Source organism: Callospermophilus lateralis, chromosome 13 (assembly GCF_048772815.1).
Source record: "Callospermophilus lateralis isolate mCalLat2 chromosome 13, mCalLat2.hap1, whole genome shotgun sequence".
NCBI classification, from domain to species: Eukaryota; Metazoa; Chordata; class Mammalia; order Rodentia; family Sciuridae; genus Callospermophilus; species Callospermophilus lateralis.
In genome coordinates this window covers 17880432-17903529 of record NC_135317.1, presented here as the reverse complement: position 1 = coordinate 17903529, position 23098 = coordinate 17880432, and the positions used below count along the sequence as shown (strand labels likewise).

Here is a 23098-nt window from a genome sequence, read left to right as displayed (position 1 = left end):
CCTACTATCTTTCAAGGTGCCTAGTATAGTTTTGAACATGTAAACTTTCAATATGAAGTTACTAAATTCAAGTTTTCCATTTATAGTTATGTAAATAACAAGACCCCAGAGTGAGACTTCATTTATGTTTTATCAAAGATTGAGACATCAAAAAGAAAGATCAGAAGACTCGTAGAAATCATTAATACAACTCCCGACCTTGGCTCTGCCCCACACATCTTTCAGGAGAAGTCACTCCTGAGGAGGTGAGTCTCAAAAGGACTGTTGAGAAAAAACAAGAAAGCAAAAAAGACTTCAAGTGAACAACCTAAGAAGCCCCCGGGGCCACTGGGGTCCACTGGCCCAACCAGCCCAGATGCATTGCAGTTCTCACTCACACCACCCCACTTCACCCCACTTCCTCAAGCAGGAGAGAAGAGAGCAAGCAGGGGAAACCTGAAAATAAGCAAAATCAATGCTCTGCTTGGCGGGTATGTGCACAACATTCTTGGAATGTGAGGGGACAATAAATGCTATATCTGGGAAAAGAGAGAGCTGACGCAGCAGGGAAGAGGCCAGAACAGTCTTTCTACTGCACCAAACGTATTCCGATGTCTTGTGGCACTGGGTGCAAATGTTACATAAAATCTAAAATAAATCCTACTGTTTTAATATTTCACGATGGCTCAGCAATAAAACTTTCCTCAAAAGCTTGTGGTTTTAATTTATCATTTGACTGTATACTCATCCCATTTTACCATTTATGTATTCTCAATATATTAAGGTTATTTTCTTAAAATATTATGGGTTTTAATATGTATTAAATGATGCTGAAATCCAAATAATCAATTGCTTCTCTGATTACAAGTCCTTCACACAGAGAAATAATCAGTTGTATTTTCCTCTTATTTTTTTTATAATTTATTTTTAACCTACCTCGAATTACGTTTTAGAAATTATTATTATGAACACACCTATTTTAAGGGTAGTTTTAGGTTCACAGCGAGATCAAGCAGAATAGATGAAGTTTCCACATATTCCTTGTCCCCACAGAGGCACAACCCTTGCCACGATCGACATTCCCCACATCACGGTTACCTAGTTACAATCCACGGACCCACTCTGGACTCGCCTTGCCCCGCGAATCCACAGTTTACTTTACGATTCACTCTTGGTACATGCCTGTAACTCCAGCAACTTGGGAGGATGAGATAGGAGGATCCTGAGTTCAAAGCCAGCCTCAGCAACTTAGCAAGGCACTTGCAACTCAGTGAGATCTAAATAAAACACTCTAAATAAAATACTAAAAAGGGCTGGAGATGTGTTTCAGTGGTTAAGGACCTGAGTTCAATTCTGAGTACAAAAAAAAAAAAAAGATTCACTCTTGGTGGTGAACATCCTATGGGCTTCGACACTCCTGCGGTGATAGGGAGGCACCTTTGTGGCACCACCTTACAAAGCCTAGGCGCTCGGCCCTCCAGCCACTGACCTTGCTGTCCGGTCCTGTGCAGCAACTCCTCCCAGGAGGTTGGTGTGGAATTGTCCACCTGTGGTGTCACCCTGGTGCCCATGAGTTTCAGATTTTAGAGCACCCTGAACAACAGATTTTTGGATTACTGCCTGTTGTTTGAGGTAGTGCTCATTGATGAGAAAGAGCTAGCCACAGGATGGGGAAAGCATGCGTAGGCCATGACCAGGAAAGAACTCAGGGTGCCTGAGGTGCAGAAACAACAGCAGCTGGAATACAGTGAATGAGGAGAACTATAGTGAAAAGAGGGAGACAGTGCTGAGATCAGACCCTGCAGCTCACAGTGAGCACCTTGGATTTCAGCATAATTTCACAGACACCAATTGAGGGCCTGCAGACTGCAATGGGTTGAGAGAGGTAACCCGGACTTAGGTAAATAAAATAGGTGAACACCAGATGCCTGATCCCAGGCACACACAATCTAAATGAGGCCTAACAATCTAAACGACAGCTTTCTGGAAAATTTAGGGATTCCAGAGAAAGGACCTTCAGATGTTCAGATGCTGATGTCTGACGGAACATGGCAGAAAAGCCAACTGGCCACCTGACATCTTGGCAGTGTGGCCCAAGCAGAGGACTTCTAATTGACTTCCGAGTATCTCACCTTTAAATAGAACAGATAGACAAGGACCACTAGACATTCCGAAAATGCTACTTAATAAGAGAGAAAGATGGGCTGGGGCTGAACAGTAGCGCACGTGCCTGGCATGTATGAGGCACTGGGTTTGATTCCCAGCACTATGTATAAATAAATAAAGGTCTATCAACAACTAAAAAAATAAAAAAAGTAAATAAATAAGAGAGAAAGAGGCCTTGTCAAGCAAACAGAAAAAGGGGTAGGCAGGAATTCAAATCAGAAAATACAGGAACAGTAAAAATTTCCAGATGAATATCACGAGTTAAGACACAGAATTGTATCCATAAACCATAAAGTGCATAATATAAACAGGAGTATTCAGGAAAAATATAAGTATGACAAATAAAGCATTCAACTAGAGGCTGGAATATAAAGTTGAGGCAATCTCAATACCCATGAAGTAGAACAAGACCAGAGACACAAGAGACAGGGGAAGGAGTGCAATGCACTCTGTGAATAGAAGGGTTTCAAAAAGAAAATGGAAAGGAGACTGTCATTCAGAAATGACTCAAGAAAAGTAATGAGACTGAACAACAAGCATGTGTGAGTGGAAAGGGCCCATCAGAGGCCACTACATGCAGAAGGAAAGCCAGAGCACAGAGGCCAGAAGGCCAAGACTGGGTTAATAAAAGAGCTTCCAAGTTTCCATGGTGGCACCCATGGGACCAAGGACATGGGTGAAATAGTAACCCGTGTCCTAGCAGCATCGTAGAAGCCACAGAATGATGGGCATCTCCTGAACTTGGAGGGAAAATAGTTTCACCTAAATTTCTAATCAATCAGTGCAGGCTCACTAAAGATATGCTCATGCAGATACTCCAAAAGAAGACCTGATATCCTGTCTTGTCCAGGACTCAGGACTCAACACAGGAAGGAGGCAAAGGGAGTTCCCAGACAAAAGCATTCTAGACCTCAAGAAAAGCCCAGTCTATGTCTGAGCAGAGAATGATAAGCATCAGAAGGGGGTCTCCAGGAAGCAAATACTGCATGGCAGAGATATTAAATTCAACAAAAACATTGCTATGCCAGAAACGTACAAACTTACACATAACAAACTGCTAATGTCCATGTAAAAATCTTAAATTAGATTTTGGCAAACATAAACAGCACATTAAAAATTTTAAAGATGCTTTATTTCAGGAATGCAATCACAGTTCAATGTTAGGAAGAATATTAGCATAATTAATGAAGAACTAATAAAAGCATGATCACCTCTGAAAATGCTGAAGAAGTACCTGAAAATTCAACACATACATGTAAAAACTAATAAGTAAGAACGGAGGGGTATAGATAACTTACTAAGGAAATGTAGAAAAATTTACCAACATAAGGAAAAGACTAAGAATCCTCACGATGTTCATTCTTAATACTGCCCTAGAGGTACTACAATAAGAGAAGGAAGATAATTAAGAATTGGGGTGCGGGGAGATAAAACTACCCGTCTTGCAAATGACATAGGCAATATGATTATGTATCCAGAAAACTTAAAAGAATTAATGAAAAATACAATCCAGAGTCAGAAAAGTTAAATTATGAAGAAGCAGGCATAGGGAAATGCCTTTAAAGTCAGGGAGCAGGAAAAATATTTTTCCTGACTCAATACCCAGAAGCAAAGTAAACGGGGAAAGACTAACAAAAACACAAAAATAAACAAGCATGCAAGATTAAAACCTTTGCATGTCTAAAATACATCATAAACAAGGTAAAAATGTAAGTGACAAATAGGTAAACACATAAGAAATTTTGCAGTTTAAATAACAAGTTAAAGACTAATATCCCTAATATATACAAAGAACCTCTAAGTTTTCAGAAAAAGCCCAAAACCCAGTAGAGAAAAAAAAAAGAGCAAAACATCTGAAGAGATAAAAAAGTATTACAAAAGACCTATAAACTTGAGCAAAGATGCTTAATTTCTCTGATAATTAGAGAAGGGCAATCTTTAAACTACAATTAATACAGCATTTTTTCCTTTTAATAAAATTCTTTTTTATTTTTTTCTGCAGTGCAGAGGATCAAACCTAGTGCCCCACATATGGGAGGCAAGCACTCTGCATAGTAGACACTGAGCCCCAGCCCCAAACCCAACCCCAGCCCCTAATACACCATTTCTATGCTTCTGTCTAGCAAAACTCCAGAAGCCTAGCAATGCTGTCACCAAGCTGCAGAGAAACAGGCATTCCTCACACATGGTAGTGGTGGGAACAGAAGATGTCACCATTGTTGGAGTGGAATGGCAATGACCACCAAGATTACATATGCATTTACTCTGACCCAGCAATCTCATTGGTAAACATGTATACAAAGTCATTTTTTGTAGTACTATTTGTAATAGTAAATAAATGAAGAACTGCTTGAATACAGTACAGGGCCTCCACACAATGGAGTATGAACCAGCTATAAAAAGCAAATAAGGGGTCACATCAATATGCAACCAAAGAAAAATAAACTGGACTTCATTAAAATTAAAAGCTTTTTATTCTTCAAAGGACACCATCAAGAGAGTGAAAGGACAGAGAATAGTCAAAAATACTTGCAAATCACAAATCTCAAAGAGGACTTCTATGTGAAATATATAAAATTCTTACAACTCAATAAAAAAAAGACAACCCAATTAAACAAAGTATGTGAACAGACTTTTTTTTCCAAAAGTGATATACAAATGGCCAATAAGAGTTAAAAAGATTCTCAAAATCCTTAGTCAGTAGGGAAATACAAATAAAACCATGAGATACCACTTGACAACCACTAGGATGGCTACTTTAAAAAATAAAATAAAAAGACACTGACAAATATTGACAAAGACAGAAAGAAACTGGTATCATCATTCACTGCTGATGAGATTAGAAAATGGTACAACTGCTTTCAAAAACAGCTTGTGAATTCCTTGAAAAGAAAACATGGACTCGTATGTCCAGAAATTCCACTCTCATGCATATGCCCAGAACTAAAAGATACATCCCACAAAAACATGCACAATACATATTTGCAGCAGTGATATTCCTAATGGCCAAAAAGTAGAAATAACCCAAATATAATCATTAACCCATCAATGGATAAACAAAATGTGCATATCCACTGGAATAATATTCCTACAGTGGAATGCTAATTCATTGACCAACAGAAGTGAGGATTCACACATGCTGCAATGTGGATGAGCCATTCAACATTATGCTAAGTCAAAGCAGACAGACACCAAAGGCCATATACTGTATGATTCCACTTAAACAAAATGTCCAGAACAGGCAAATCCAGAGAGACAGGAAGCAGACTGGTAGCTGCCAAGGGCTAGGATAAGAAGGAACAAAGAGGGGATGCTACTGGATCTGGGGTTTTCTTTGGGAGGCAGAGGAATGTTCTTGAACTTAGATGACAGAAATGACTGCAACAGGGCTGAGGTTGTAGCTCAGTGGTAGAGTGCTTGCCTTGAATGTGTGAGGCACTGAGTTGGATTCTAAGTACCGCATATAAATAAAATAAAGTTCCACTGACAATTGAAAAATATATATATTAAAAAAAAGAAAGAAATGATTGTGACACCTTGTGAACATACTAGAAACTACTGAATGGCACACAGGGAAGTCACCAGAGCCAATTTACATGTCATCCTGCTCAAGTAAGGAGTCAGCAAAGGATTATTTTGTAGCTTCTTTAAAATTATCTACATTTAAAGTAGTTTCAAGTGATTGCTGCTGATTTTTAAGCGTGTTTCCTATTCCCTTCCGTGACACTTTCTGCCACCCTCTAGGAAAGGAGCTGCTGTCTGTTTTCACTATTGATACCACTATTACTAACTTTTAAAAATAACTGCACAGAAAATTTTCAAACATACAAAAGTAGAATTACATGAATCTTCTGTTATAATCAGATTAACATTTTGCCATATATTGAAAATCTAAATTATATTCTGTAAATTCCCAAGATCTAGGTATCAAATGTTCATAGTGATTTATCTTTAAGAACAAAAAATAAAAATGAACAACTGTAAATTACAAAATTCAGTTTAAAAATAAACCTGACTCTTTCCAAAACTCATTCTGCTGCCATCAGAAATATCAGAGAAATCAGAGCAGACCTTGGCTGGCTTTCAAGGCTTGCGAGGAGGCCTGTGCCCAGCTAGATCAACAGGAGAGAGTCTGTTTGTATTTTCAAGTTGGCTCCTCAAACATTTTTTTTTTTTTGCTTTTATTAAATATGTATTCTGACTCATGATCTGGATGTTTACAGAAACTCAGATCAAACAACGGGAAATTCTCTACTCCACATATATGTTACCTCTTAGAAGAATATAATTCATTAATCTACTTCCAAACTTTGGGTTTTCATATTATCTGAAGATTAGGAATATAGTTGTTTTGCCTTGTTTTTACTCAATTAGTAGCTTTTAAGCTAAAGTATATAATATATTATGATTAGATATTTAAGTTAAAGTATGTTTATGCTAAGAAAGTATATTTATATTAAGAAATTAATCACGTGAACAGAGGAAAAAGATTTACCATCAATAACCTATACAGTTATGTAAATAAAGCACTAAAATACAATAATTCCTGACATCCTAATTTAAAAGTATGATGTCATAAAATAAACTTTCCAAATAAGTGCTTTCTTTAAGCATTAAATAAACATTTCTTAAAATCATGTGGCTGGGAATCTAACATATGCTGGAAATGTCCATATCTGCTTAATCGTAGGCAGTAGGCAGTGACCAAAATTAACACTCCAGAGTCCCCACATGCAAGAGTTCAGCCTATTTGTCCTTACACAGGGTTGCCTCTCCACCCTGGAGCTTTCTGAGGCTGATGGTTCTTGGCTTGGGAGCCCCACCTGTGAGAAACAGGATGATGAGCAGCATCCCTGACCTCTACACCCAGTAAGTGTTTATGGTAACTTTGTAGAACATAACTATGTGAATAATAAGAATCGTAATCATTAACAATCTTACTTTTTATTGCATTAAATATTCATATTCATAGCATTATAAAATAAACATTCTGACAACCATTCTAAAGAGGTAGATGAAGAAAATGGAAAGTTTTTGTGATACTTCCAGTGAGACATAGACAATTCTAGATAACTACCCACGTAGCAGAAGAAGGATCACGGTGATCCTGTAATCTGCTCATAACACTATTTCCTAGTGAGTTAGTTAAAATGACATGATCACTATCTTCTAGAAATTTAAAAATCTAAAAGATAGTACATATAATTATTTTATTGAAATTTAATTGGCCATTCATCATATAGCTACACTAGTCTATGCTAAATTAACTAGAGTGCTTTATTTCTGAAATATTTTTTTCAATAAGAGGCTGTCATGACTTATACATTACATAACAGTAAATCTGAAGTCTAAAGAAAATGCCAAGTAACCATCCCATACTTCCAAAATGGTGGAAGGTGCACTCCTTAGCAAACGTACTAGCACCATGCTATGTGAATTCAAAGGCAAAGAGACAACAGTTAGTCAATCTGTTCAGATGCAAAGAGCTTACACTAATACATATCTTATATCTTGCTTGGTAAATGTTTAGATGAATTTGAAAGGCAGAAGATAACTCAAGTAACAGTTTATACATTAATAATATATTATTACAAACCTCCGAATGATCAACATGTACTTCTTTTTTTCCAATACATTTACTTTTAAATCTTTTTATTTAATTTATGAAGTCAGAGCAAAGAAAAAGTTTGCAATTGAACTTTATCATCATTTAGATTTGATACCGTGATCACCATACTTTTCAAAAACCAATTATTTACCATTCCACATAAAAGATAAGACTATAACGAAGGACAAAGTTTCATTTTGCTATATATAATAACAACAACAACATAGAACTAGGAAATTATACCATTTCTAAATCAAGCAGAGGAGAAACATGTAAGGGGTGAGAACCAGCAGCAAGAGCTCCAGGCTGCCTGCTGCACCCACTGCAAGCATGTCCAGGCAATGGCCTATTTAGGCTCAAGTTCAACTTCTGGGCGGGTCTGGAGAATGCATAGTCTCATCCCAGTTTAGTTTTGGCATTTTTAAAAAACATATTTTTTAGTTGTTGCTGGACATACATTCATTCATTCACTCATTCATTTATTTATGTGGTGCTTGCCTAGCATGTCTGAGGCACTGTGAATCGAACCCAGTGCCTCACACCTGTAACGCAAGCACTCTACCACTGAGCCACAACCCCAGCCAGAGTTTTGGCAGTTTTTAATTAATGTAGATCTCAAAGCTTTTTGGAAATGATAAAATATTTTACTGAATATGAAATACAATTTGAAATCTTACAATTACCACACACATTCTGATGTGTCAACAACAGTGGACATAGGGAACAACAGACATTGCCAAAATGTGCCAACAAATCTCACATTTTCTATAACTAAACCACCAAATGCTACTGTTACTGCAATAAATGTTCCTGCAGTACTCTGAGTTTTAATTTGGTTGAGATATATTTCCTATAATCTTGAAAAGCAATGTCAAACAAGATTGGTCTCATGTCACATTTCTAGTTCATTTTGTAATGACTGCCCAAGGTGCTCTGTTGAGAGGGTTCTAAGGTCCAGGAGAGAACTTAAGGTGCTGGGGAGGAGGAGAGAGAATCAGTTTCCAGGAAACTAGAATATAAAATTATTAACCATGGTTTATGAAGGAAAATTATTTTCTAAAATAATCCCATCTCATCAGTATTAAAAATGGCCACTGCCCAAGACATGAATAATCTCTAAAATCTGCCAGGAGGTATTGGCTAGCTCATATCTGTCACACTTTTTGGCTAACTGGGGATAAATCCTGGCAACAAGTTTCTACAGTCTGGACTTCACTTCTCAAACTCACTATTTTTGAATAAGAATAGCAAGGTAATAATAAGAGCCCAGCCATCCGAGGAGAAGAAGAGAAAGCAAAGTAAAAATAACTCATTAGACTGCTGCAAACTTTCTCCTCTCACAATAGACCAACTGCCCAAGTAGTCAAATGTTAAAGCATAAGACTTGATAAAGTATAAAAATAATTTTCATATATTCTAAGACCCAACCAGAATTTAATATACAAATATGAAAAAATAGTGAGCTAACTGAATACATATACTTATATTTTACTATACTGGTCTTCCAAATGTAAACTCTATAAATACCAACATTTTATAAAACTACTAACCTACTGAACTATACATATGCCATTTGAGCATATACAATACTTATTTTAAGCATAATTAACTTTCAAGGCCATTTTTGGAGCTCTGTACCATCAGTTCTCTTAGTTATTCTATAATAGAATACCCAGTCTACTTATTCCGTTGGCCAGTATTTATTTGTATTAAATATCAATTTTGGTTGTTTTCAGGAGAGGCTACGGGAGCTAATGATGCTAGGGAGCAGCTTAGGCTCTGTTATCTTGCTTGGGGGATTAATGCAGGCTTCCCTGAAGAACTGACTGTGAATCAGAGGTCTCCAGCACATGACATAGCCCAGCAAAAAGACTGCAGCCCCAAAGTTAACAAGCTGCATGTGGACCAGGTTACTGGAATTTCATAAGCCACTGTAAAGGATATGAGACTTTAAGGACAACACAGAAGTTACTGAAGAACTTTTTGGTAATGGAAAGTGATAAGACTCCCAATAGTTACTGAGTTCACAAATTTAGTCTGTACCAATCCTGAGAATCCCATTGTCTCTTCCTCCCGATCCAACAACTCCCATGGAACTCAAGGAGGGAGTACTAGGGATACTTTTTGGATACATTTCTTATCTTCTAAAAATGATCCTTCTCCTCTGAATGTCACTGGCTCTAGATGTGATGCCCAAAACAGATGTGACCACATGCAACCATGAGGGAACCAGCCTTAGAATAAAGCTGATGCTGAGAGTGGCAGAATGAATGTGTGGTCCTCTGAGCTGTGACAGTATTACCTGGATTCCATCTTATCTCTGGACTTCCAGTAACATGAGATATGAAGTGTGTGTCATGCTCATTGCCCATCTGAGTGAAGGTTTTCTGTATGTTGCAGCTGAAAACATCTTAGCTGCTATAAAAATTATCATGTTGGTGGTAGCTGAAACTCATAACAGAACGAGATTCTGAAGGCACATGGAATAAAGAACATGGTGCCAGGGCAGACCACAGAGGCCCTTCACATTTAATTCCAGGTACAGAATAGGATTCTTCTATGCAAACACAAAAGCAGCCAAAAGGTTACAAAGCAAAGCAAAGCAGAGCAGCACTACAGGAATGAACTCAAAAGGAGTGTTTCAGGGAGGGGTCAATGAGAAGGGAGAGGGGTGGAGCTCCCAGGTAACTACCCAGAGCAATTTCAACAACCTCATGGTGGCAGGCAGTGAGAAATGAGTGAAGTACAGAAAATAGTCAAAGACCATTCTTTTGATGAGTGTTTAGAGAGGAAAGAGTCTGAGGAGAGAAAAGAAAACCTGAGAAATGGGTAGAGAAGAGGACAAGAGTCAAACAGCAGAGAGCCCGGGGGAATGCTCTGGAATACAGGTGACAAGAATAACAGGTGAAGAGGATGGGGTACAGGTGTGCATGCAGTCAGGGTTAAGGTATGCTGCTGCCCTGTGACAGCTTTTCTCCTCCTGAAAAGTGACTGGAGCTGGCCCCAAAAATGAGAGATGGGGAGAAAGGTGTGAAGAACACAAAGGAAGTTGAAGGAAGCCATTGTAGAAGCAGAAGAGGGACCTAAGAGAGCATCCCTGGACCAGCTGACCACACATGCTGGTTTCCAGGACCTGCGGTGGTACTAACTGGCTCCATAGTTGTTTTTCTACCAAGCTGTGAGCAAGGATACTGCTGAGGTTAAATTCACCCAGACCCTGCATTCTGCCCTCACTATACAGGCACTGCAAAGACAAGGAGCTAATTCTTTTGGCTCACTCTGCATTTAATGTGACCCAACTACTTGACCTGTAACACTTTCCTAGGTATTTTAAAGTCAGTGTTCTCAGATCAAGGAGATGAAAAGATAATTATAAAGGTAAAGCTTAAATTATAATAGAGGCAATAGCAGAGTAAGAACTGTTGAGGCAAAATTTAAACGATATATAAGTTAAACTGAAAGATCAAATCTGTGGGATGATGGCAATAAAATGGAGAAGATGAACCGTGACAAGAACCTCAAGTGCCCACAAACTTTAAATTGAATACTAAGCAATTTTTTAATATACCAGTGCTAATTGTGCATTCAAAAAAAATAGCTGAAAGAATAAATAAGATGATTGGATGAAGTAAGCTAAATTCAGGGACCAGTGGGAGATAACTAGAAAGTGAGACCAGAATGGATTCTAAAATGTTCTGAAAGAACCATAATCCCTGAGGGAAGGAAAACCAATGTGCAGAGCCTTTCATTCATCTCTGGCTACTGCCTGGCAGCACGTTCCAGGGCACAGGGCAGGACAGAGAGTCTAAAAGCAGCCTGTGATCTCACTGAACTGATGAGACAGAGATCAGAGATTGGAGTGGCCAGTTGTCAGTTTAGCCTTTTTTAAAATTAGAATTCCAATTTTTCCAAGTCAATTACATTCTGTGACTCAGACTTCAGATTGTCTTCCCTTCCCATTATTTATGACATGCAGGACCATTCTAGGAAATGCTGCTTCTGCTTAAGAGCAAACACTGACTCCAACAGCATTACCCATTTAGAGCTTTCCACATTTTTAAAGAATAATCTCAATTATTCCAAGTTCCAATTTTTAAAGAATAATCTCTTCAAATCCAAGTCTAACAGCAGCAATTAAGAAGATAATTGTTGAATGTATCTGACAATCTAAAACTGAAAATTATGGATATTTAAGAAAATATGACTACTCCCTTTAAAACCACAGGGAACCCTCATGCTTTCCTGCAAGATGTAGCTGGGGCAGCAGGAACACTTATGCCAGCAGGGACCCAGCCACCAGGCTGCATACAGTCCCCGAAGAGTGAAGAGCAAACCAGCTGGCTCAGACCCTGCTGACCACAGGCATCAGCAGTGCGGGTCCTCCTTTAAAAGTCATCTGCCATGTACCTTGCCTTTTGTAGAACTGTCAGGAGATTATGAATCAGAAAAATCTGTGTAAATTACTAGGCACTGCCTGGGTCCTGGGAACCCCTGGGAAGCCCCCAAACGCCTGTGTGAGAAATGCAGTCCCTGGGGAGGGAGAGCAGCCCCCTAGCCGTGGCTGGAGCAGCTGGCTCTGGGCTCAGGGATGAACCTTTTCCTAGAGCAAAAGGTACACCATGCTCCTGTGGCACTGGGCTCAGAGCCTTAAAGTCATCTGTGGCCATTCAGATGCAGAAATGGCACTAAATCACCTGAAGTCCACACAAAGGCCCGGGATGCGGAGGGTGCCAGCCAGAGAGCCAGAGGGAGATGAGAAGCTTTCTCCTGCGGTCTATCAATGGAAGAGGTGACCCCGAGAGGGTTTGCCCCACTGTCTAGGGACAGCTTGTTTTTCTGCACCCTATCAAGATTATGAGGAACACCAATGCTAGTCAAATCACTGGAACACTCCAACTGGATGGCAGCTGACCTCCTGCCTGCCATCTGCCTCACCACATGCAGGAACCTGTAGCTCCAGCTGTTTTCAAGATCACCGGGAACATCAAACCTTGGACAATACTTTCCTAGAACCAGTACAGTGGCAATACAATAGCATGCAGCAGAAACCTGAAATGACTTTAGGCTTTTTTAAGGGATGTATTTCTTTTTTAGGTCATTCTGATTATTCTCTTCCTTTAGGAAACATCATGGATCTGACCACTACCACCACTGGGGACTGCACCCAGGACCTCCTACATGCTAAACACTCTCCACCACTGAGCTATAGCCCTAGGAGGTTGGACTCTTCAGAGAAAATTTCTGATGTTCAAAACTAAAGGTCCTATGATATATGATTTTCTATAAGTTTTTCCAAAAGAAATGTTTTTAAAGTTGCATATACCATTCTCTACTTAATAAAAATTTTTAACTTGAAATGTTTTTAAAAAATGTGGAATTTAGAGATTCTGATTTAATGTTTCTGTACATGTGTAAATATACAGGCAGGTTGACTTCAGATGTTCAGCCACGACACAGAATAAGTATGCTAAATCATTCTTGATTCCTAATGTGAGTTTTATAGCACTGTCATCTAAAATCTCAAAGAGCTTATTAAAAGAACAAATGCTAGTATAATACATAGTAGTATAGTTCTAATACTACCATAAACAAGACATACATTTTCATCAATAAGTGAGCCAAGAAAAAAATATACAAATGAGCCAAGAGAAAGTCTATATTGGATAGCTGAATAACTTTCAATTTACCTGGAAGTAACTCAGTCTAAAACCAGTTGCATTGAACAATACTAAAAAAATAAAATTTAACTTTCAAATGATTTACATGGCAGTTTCTCATCTGAATATTGATCAGAAGTGAGAGACTTTTTAAGATTATATTTGTATGTATATCTGTACATTTGTATTTGTATATATATGTATAGACTGGTAAAATGTATAGGAATTTTAAAACAAATACCTCAGATATTTTTATAGTTTATGATATTAAATTTGATGAGTACTTTTCCTTTCCTTTCCTTTTTTTTTTTTTTTTTTTTAATATACCAAGGGTTGAACTCAGGGGCACTGAACCACTAAGCTAAAGCCCCAGCTCTTTATTTAATTAATTAATTAATCTGAAGACAGAGTCTCCCTAAGTTGCTTAGGGCCTTGCTAAACTTCTGAGGCTGGCTTTGAACTTGCAATTCTCCTGACTCAGCCTCCTAAGTCATTGAGATTACAGGCATGCACCACCATACCCAGCTAAATTTGATGTTTCTAAACACATTTAAAAAAGTGCTAAATATTTAAATTAATTTAGTATTAATTAAAGCAATTAAAAATTACTTTAGACTTTCTAGCCTCTAAAAATTTTTTTTAAAAAAAAAGATATCTCTAATGATTAATACTGTCCTCCCCCCAAAAAATATTCTTATTTTTTCTGCTGTAAAAAGTGGGCAGTTAAAATAGGTATATTTTATATTAATTGGGGAATCCTCCATGTCAAAATTCAGTAGAAAATTAAGGACTTGCTCTCCCAAATAGCACTTCTCAGATGCTGCTTTGAGATTAAAAAACAAAAAAAAAAACACAAAAAAAAAACTGAACAATTCATAATAGCTTTCAAGTTTAGAAAGCTTTCTCATGACTAGCCTTCACTCAGAGCTTCTTTGAAAAGTCCTTACCCTAGCTAATAAATGAGAAGACCATGTTTAATACACCACTGCAACATCACCACCCATGACTGCTCGGATGACCTGCATCTGTGGAAACTGCACCTTAACTGAGCCCCTCCTCTCAGCACAGAGGCTTCACATGAAACTCTGCTATTCTATTCTGAATGACCGTACATACCCTGCAGAAATCTGAAGCCTTAGCACTTAGTCCAGCTTTCCAAAAACTAGCTATTTCAATCCAAATTGAACTCACCCAGCAGAGGGACTGTTAATAGATTCCTCCAGACAATGACTCTGCCTTTCCAAGACAGCAAGAATTCTGCAGTGTTGGAATTTCTTCTAAACATTTTCTAACATTCTCCTATACATTCACATCGAAATGGAGATTATAAGTAACCCCGACCTGCTGCCCCTAAGCCTGAGCCAAGTTATCTTCATAATGTAAACTGCCATAGCAACAGAAAGAAAATGAGCCAATTAACTATGCTGTCCTGAGATTACAAACTGTCTTTAACTGTGAAACTGGAATTAACCAGAAATTTATGAAATGTTCTGAGTAACAGTTTTCTAATATTTCTTTCCACCTCCTGCTTTTGCAAGTAAAGTGATCACAGCTTTACATTTTGTTAATCTTACATACTTTTGTAGATTTATAAAGTACATTGGGAAGATGCAGGCATATCAGTTCAAAGATTCAAGGAGTTTATGGCTCTTAGGGAGACAGAGGAATAATTGATGATAGGTTTGGTACTCATACACTTGAATTTCAGCCAGTTTGATTATGTCATGTGACTCTGGGCAGCAGCAACTTAACTCTTTGAAGTCTGTTTTCTTACTGTGAAATTATTATGATAATGCTTCCATAATGATGCTTTTGTGGGGACTGTATGGAATATTTGAACTGCCTTAGCACAAAAAGTGCTGGACAAGTCGGGGCAGCCAAGGCAACTCGATTTCCTCAAGTTGCTTACAGAGTAGACCTGCAGAGCACCCTAGAACACACAGCACATTAAAATGCAAGTCCAATTCTCCTGCAGTAGATTACAGTATCTTCCTGGTTTTTAAGTAGGATTTTTAATCCCAGATATGAGAGTTAATACTATGTGACAAGCTCTCAATAGAAATCCATTTAAAAATATCTGCATAAGCGCTGCAGATGTAGCTCAGTGGTAAAGTGTTTGCTTAGCATGTACAAGACCCTGATTCTATCCCCAGCACCCACTAATAACAATAATTATATATAACACACACATTTAATAAATACTTATAAAATATTTATTATATTTGTATAAATCTGGTCACATGGCTAATGCTTAAATTAGGAAAGATATTTCATTTTTTAAATTATACTTCAATTTTACTTAATATACAAGCAGACCAAAGTAAAAACAATATACACTGAAACTTTAAATGGGTCTACCTTTCACCTATCTGGAGAACATAATAGGCTTGACATTTACTACAGCTCTACTTTCAAAAGAGTAGTGTAAAAAAGTACTCATCAGAATAAACCTGCTTTTAAAAACTACAGATGGTTAATATAGTCAATTGCAAAGCTACAAATTAAAGCAAATTTTAAATCCTCAGCAGTAAGACTTCACAAGTAATTGTAAATACTATGTATATTAACTTGTACAGAGTTCTGTAGCACCGGGCTGACTTCACTGCTATACTTTCCTGCACTGGCTTCAGGAACTGTCACTCAAAACTAAACTCTACAAAGACAGGAACCCTCTTCTCTTTTTCTCCTCAACACCTAGCAAGCATCTGGCAAAGTTTCAATAAATAGCAATGTATTAATAAGTGAAGTAAAGACACTAAAATTGCACATTTTCTACTTGCAACAAAATACAATATGTTAACATGATCTTATGAAACAGATTAACAATGGAGTAATTTGAACTGCAAAGTATTTATCTAAAACAAAACTAATTTACCTAATAAAATATTGACTTGTTAATAAAAAATAAATTTTAAAACACTTAAGGTACAAGTCTCCAGCAACTCACACACAAAATAAACTGATCTGTGTACTCATTCTTCTCATTTCTGAAGAACAAATAGATAAGAGTCTATTGTGGTCCCTTAGAAATTCTGATAAACAGTACTTCATTACCTTTGGCATTTCCAGTTTTTAATGCCTTATATAAAGTCAGTCAAATTTTAGTCAGTTAGAAAGAAAACACTGTGACACTTATGAGCTCCACACACACAAAGCAACTACAACTTTACAATGACTTGATAGTGTTACTTTTAAATCACTCATTCACATAAGATATTTCTACTACTAACATACTGAACACATGCTAAAAGATCTTACCCTGCCTTTTATTATGAAAATATTTTCCTATATGCTAAGTTTCCTTTAAAGAAACCTAAGCCAGGCACAGTGGCACACACCTGTAATCCCAACTAGGGAGGATGAGGATCACAAGTTCAAGGCCAGTCTCAGTTAACTTCAGGAGACCTTCAACAACTTAGCTAAAGTGTTCCCAGTATCAAAATAAATAAATAAATAATAAAATGAAAGATTAAATGTCTAATTAAATTATCTGTTGAATTAAGTATCTAATATTTATAAAATATCTCTACTCAAATATGTAATGGACTAAACAAAATTTTTTTTCAATTTTCCAAACAAATATTATATTTTATAGACTTTTTTTTTTGCATTTTTATGTACTTTTGGTATTAAATCTTGTATTGCATTTTGTAAGAGAAATTTTTAAAGAATTTTCTAAGTGGAAAAACCAGTAACATATCTGTCTATCTCTCCCTTCCCTCCTTCCCCCTTAAAGAAGTAACTCATTTCTCCATGTTTTGAAACTATGGCAAAGCTATGATTATCCAAAAACACTGTTCTATTGGACTATTTAGGTTTAGATTCTTATCTCTCTCCCATTATCTTCATTCCACTCATTTATCTCTTATCAAATCTTTCTTATATAGATCACATTCTCTCTCAAAACACCTATTCTGTCCACTTTTCTTTGATGTGCACACGCAGGTGCAGGTGGATAGCTGCACAGAGGCTGAGACATGGCAGACACACTCTAGCATCATGGTTCTCATTATGCTACAAAATGGTGACACCAACACATCTGGAAAATCAAGACCAAGGAAGGCAGAAGACTGACAAGCTGAGGAACCCTCCAGGTCCCTCACACCCACACAGAGTCACTGCACCAAAGCAGAGCTACACCGGTTCTGAAATCTGACAGCTGGCAACACAAGAAGACAACTGAAAGTTACTATGTGAAAAATGATGGTAGAAATAAAGCTCCAAATACCTAGGAGAAAATACAGGTGAGGAATTAGTTCCCCAAATAAGCACAAGAAGAGGTGGCAAGTAGAATTTTCTATTCAGCTTATCTGCTTCAAGCAAATATAAAAGAAATAACTTGAAGCAGTTTGGGACAGATGACAGATATGAAAAAAATAAAAATATTAATTTCAAAATCAACGGTTAAAATAAGAACTCTCACTCAGTGTATTTAGTCATTTGTATTATTTAAGAAAGAGTAAGAAGTAATGATACAAGAAAAAATGGTTAAACTTGTTTCAGATAAACAAGTTCTGATGAGTATAACAAACATTTATTCTCCAACTTTCTACCTAAAGGGGGAAAAAAGCAGGCTAGGCATGGTGGCGCATGCCTGTAATCCCAGCAGCTCAGGAGACTGAGGCAGGAGGATCACGAGTTCAAAGCCAGCCTCAGCAAAAGTGAGGTGCTAAGCAACTCAGTGAGACCTGTCTCTTAAAAAAAAAAAAAAAAAAAAAAAATACAAATTAGGGCTGGGGAATGTGGCTCAGTGGTTGAGTGCCCCTGAGTTCAATCCTCAGTACCCTCCCCACGGCCCCAAAAGAAGGAAAAAAAGCAGAGCTCCCAGGCTATATTAGTTGAACAAGAGGTGTAGGTGAGCACACCACACTGCCAGGCATTCCTTCCACACTAACTTAACTACTATTGCCTTGAATGGAAACTGACTTAAAAGCCACTGTGAGCACTTCTTCTGTATATGGCAGACTGTTTTATTCTTTTTCTGATCTTTGTATGACTTGAATGAAAGACAGAGAAAGCCACACTAAGAGAAGAAAAGCAGCAACAAAACAAAATAAAAACTAAAACATAGAAAACTCTGCATATAACTTCTATTGTGGAAACAAAAATTCAAATCACTGACAAATGAGGTTTCAGAGTATCTGTGAATTTCATTGAAACCAGTACTGTGGGCATCTGAGTTCTCATGCGAAAGTACATGGTACTTGATCTGAATGCCAAAACTACCAGTTCCAGGGGACAACTTACGTACTGAAAGCTTTTTAAAACTACAGATGGGGTATGCAATCTACATAGGCTTACTTGTACCAGAATAAAGAAAACAGAGTAGGAGTGGGGTTGTGGCTCAGTGGTAGAGCACTTGCCGAGCACGGATGAGGCACTGGGTTCATCCTCAGCACTGCAAAAAAAAAAAAAAAAAGGAAAATAAAGTATTCTCTCCATCTACAACTAAAAAATAAATAAAAGAAAGAAAGAAAACAGAATAAATACTTTAAAAAGAGCTCAAGAAGACAGAAGATACCAAGTTTTGTCCAACCTAGAATCACTCAAGCTTAGAATTTCACTGGGAACACAAGAAAGTCTAGCTCAGGAACTGAGAACTATTGGTGAGGACCTGTATTTCTTAAATCACACGAAAATAATGCATAATAATAAGGGACTCAACTAGTGTTAACCTATCCTTGTCATTCTTATTAAGAGCCACTCATTGTTTCAAGTACTCATAGAAACCCCTCCACAACCCTGTGAGGGTAGTGCAATTTCTGTCATCCCTCCTTTCCATACAGGTAAACCTAGCAAGTTGTAATTTGCCTAAGATCACTTTCCTAGAGAATGACAGAGGTGAGATTCAAACACAAGCCACTGGGCCTCACAGTCTGTGCTCTCATACATTTTGCTATATGCTACCTCTCTAACTACCAAGCCAAAGCAAAACAAAGCCCCCAAACTAATCAACCCAGGAAAAAATTCAATGTTTAATCCAAGTGAAGATTTTTAAACAGTGAAAAGTATTTAGCCATTGTAAGATTAATTATCACTGTCCATTTTCTCCTTAAGTTTTTTTCAAGATACAGCCTCTTTGCTTAAATGTAATCATGTTCTCCATGTAGAATTCAACTGAGGGCCAACTAAAGTAATGAAAATCTGATGCCAGAGGGTTGGGGCTTTAAGTAAGCACTGTTAGAGAAGCATATTATACTTTTGTTAAAAATGTTAAATTCTTAGCTCAAATAATTTCTTCAATAAAGTAAGCCTGGAGAATATAAATGCCTCTATTATACCCCATCTGAACCACCCTAAAGAAAAAAGGAGGAAGGGTTACAAAAGGGTAAGAGTTCAAATAAACATATGTCACTTGCTGAAACATGCAAAATGACATCCTCTCTCAGGTCCAACATAATGATACCCTAGGAAGATTCAGCATGAACTAAAGAGCTCCATTTTTACACCTTAATTGATTTTTCTTTGTAAAGCTGGAAGCACATACATGTATGTTTGTTTAAACACCTTCTAAATGTTAAAAGCAAAAATAAATTGCTCAACTTAGAAAATGTAAAAAGGGGGTTCAGTTTTCACATGAACAATATAGAAAAAGGTACCATGTAAAATATAGAAATCCTTCTAATCAAAGTTAAGCAAGAAAAATACTGGCATTCTATGACAATTATACCCATGATCTTCCATTCTCTAGCCTGAAGATTAGAAGAGTTAAACAAAATACTGATACAATGTAATCAACCAAAGACAAGAAGAGTAATAGCCTGTGCAGAAATCCATGTTTTATCTCCTACTTGAAAAATTACAAGTGATCTTGCCTACCAGAAAACAAACTTTTAAACTCAAATACAACCAAATACTATCTTTCTGATAACTTCCCACCATTAATTAGAATCAATGACCTCCAAATCTTAAAAGGGTATGCATCCCATAATTACTAAGACATTTCTCAATTTTAAACAAAGTAAATATTTACTTTCTGACTTTCAACCAATTAAATTATTTTTACTACTACTGCCTCCATGCAACACAGCTTACTGCAGGAAGCAGAACTTCCAGGTGAGCAGAGAGGACCTGAGACCTAAGTCCTTGGGAGTGAGGTGGTCCCTAAAAACCCAAACCCTTGTCCTCCCTATTGCCTAGGGATGCCTTTCCCTGAATGGGCTATCTGGGTACTCCTGCAGTACACCATGTCCTATGTACAGAAGCATGACACCAGGTACTGCGTACACACGGACATGAGTTACTGTACTGCACACTGTAGTGACAAGGATACTGTGTAAGCTACACACGACACGGGATAGATATTGTGCACACTCTATAGGAAGCCGCGTAATGTGCATACCCTGTGGAACACACCGGATACTGTGCACACTGTCTATGACACTGGACACAGCGTGCAAATATACTGTGTCCACACAGTACATGATACCAGGCACTAGGGCATCTATCTCACACGACACCGGATAGCGTGTGCACATCACACAGGGCACTGCTCAGGGCGATGAGTACTGTGAGCACACACTAGAAGACACCCGGTACTGCAGACACCCCTGGAGCGACACCGGGTCCCGCAGGCACACCGCCAACGACGCTGGGTACCGCGGGCACACGGCAGGCGCCCCTCGGCTCGGCCCGGAAAGAGCGTGAGGGAGCCGTGCAAGTGAAAGTTCGGGTCCCGCGCCACCGGGGGCCTCCCCATCCCAGCCGCGTCCACCGCAGATTCCCTCTGGGGCTCTGGGCGCGAGGAGGGCGGCGAAGCCTGAGCACAGTGCCCCAGGCCCGGGAGGACCTGTTGAGGCGCCTGCGGCCTCCCTCCCGGGTCACCGCGGCCGCCGAGGGCCGGCGGAGCCTGCGCGGGCCTCGGCACGGCCCTGCCCCGCTGCCGTCCGGCTCGCACACGAAGCTCGCGTCCCTCCGGCCCTGCTCGCGTTCCCCGCCGACGGCCACCGCGCAGGGCCCGGGAGGCCTGGCCGGGCGGGCGGCGCGGGGCCCGGGGGGCGGCGCTCACGCGACGCCGCGGCTTCCCGGCCCGCGCAGGCCCCGCGCACTCCTCCCGGGCCTCCGCCGCCGCCTTGGCCAGTGCGCCTCGGGCGGGCGGGACACGCCGGCCCCGCAGGCCCCGCGCCGCAGAGCCCCCGGGCGGCGGGCCCACCGCGGGGCGAGCATCCGCTGGCGCTCAGAGGCCGCGGCCCCGCAGGCTCCCGCGCGGGCCGCCGCGCCTCGGCCGCCTCCGCCCGCCCGCCGCCCCGCCGCCCCGCCGCCCCGCCGCCCCGCCGCCCCGCCGCCCCGCCGCCCCGCCGCCCCGCCGCCGCCGCGCTTCCCCACCATTATGCTCCGGCTCCGCAGCCGCGCCAGGCCCTCCCCTCGGTGCCGCCTTCTTCCCGCCGCCCGGCGCCTCTCGGGCCTGAGCCGGCGACGGGCGCGGGGGGCGGGGGGGACGCGCAGGCCGCCGCCTCCTCCTCCCCGCCGGCCTCCGCCCTCCTCCCGGCTCCCCCCGCCCGGCCCCGCCGCCGGGTCGGCGCGGAGGGCTCGGGGCTCGAGGGGCGCCATATTGACGGCCCTGCCCAGCCGGCGCCGGGGCGCGCGGGGCCGGGAAGGCGCCGCGGCCGGCGGAGCGCGGGAGGGCCGAGGGCGAGGCCCGCGCGCGCACTTACTGCGTCTCCTCGCCGAGCCGCGGGCCTGCGGGATCCCGGGGGCCGCGGCGGGGCCAGGCCGGGCGGCACGGGGCCTGCGGGCAGCGCGGGGCCGGGCGGGCGCCCGGGAAAGTTGGCGTCCCTGCGCGGTAGCCGCTCACATGGCGCAGCAGAGCGGGCAGCGGCTCGTCGCTGCGGGCCCCAGGCCCGCCCGCCCGCGGCCCCGCTCCCGCTCCGGCTCCCGCTCCGAGTTTATTGTGTCTGGCGGAGTCTCCGGCGGCCGGGCCGGGCGAGAGGGCCTGGGCTGGGCCGGCCGCGCGCGGGGGGCTCTAGTGGCGGGCGCTGGACTTGCGCGCGGCCGGCCCGGCTCGCGTCCGCCTCCCGCCCAAGGCCGGGGCCGGTGCACGCCCGCTCCTACCTTCCCTGGTCCTGTCTTCGGCGCCTCTATCCAAAATTAGTTTCAGCATATTCTCATGTATCCACACACGAACTCCATATCAATACACACGTGAAAGCTACGTACGTGCAGGCGCGCTCGAGCCCTGAGCGGTGCGCATCGAGCGCTCAGACACGAGGGCAGCATTGTTCGGCTGGGCCGCTCCCGGCCAGCGCCGCGTGTGAGTGGCACGGACCTGCTCCGCGGTCTGCGGGGGCGGATTGCAAAGGCTGGAGAAGCACCAACTCCCGTGTTGGCAGAACTGGTAAGGCAGCTCCAATGTCTATCGCGAGGATGTCCAAGTTCCTCTTTCCATACACAGAAACAGGACTTCCAAAAGAAACGGGGACCACCCGTTATCGATTTGGCAAGAGCACTACAAATTTGTGAGAAGGAGACTCTCTTACTGTAGTGAGTGATTCTAGACCTAACCAGGGAAGAGACCTTAAGTTATCAGTGGCTTATTGCAAAACAGTCTCAGATAAGTGCGCATATAGATTCCATCTATGTCCCTAATGACCTTTCTCCGCTAGGAGTTGAGGAGGGAAAATTTATTCTCATTTTCTCTGGACATATGTACCTGAAATCACTGGAGAGAGACTGTCCTAGAAATTTGGGG

The 23098-nt window shown here is 41.0% G+C and overlaps 1 protein-coding gene across 9 annotated transcripts in view; it reads right to left on the bottom strand.

The window, feature by feature from the left end:
- Zmynd11 (zinc finger MYND-type containing 11) overlaps positions 1-22698 on the bottom strand; it is a 91119-nt gene extending 68421 nt beyond the window's left edge. For 2 of the 9 annotated variants that reach the window (XM_076832066.2, XM_076832072.1), the window contains exon 1: positions 22567-22698. The gene's annotated coding sequence lies outside the window, so the exon portion shown is untranslated. The other 7 variants (XM_076832073.1, XM_076832068.1, XM_076832069.1 and 4 more) reach the window with 7 other exon arrangements.
- Between the last annotated feature and the right edge of the window lie 400 nt (positions 22699-23098).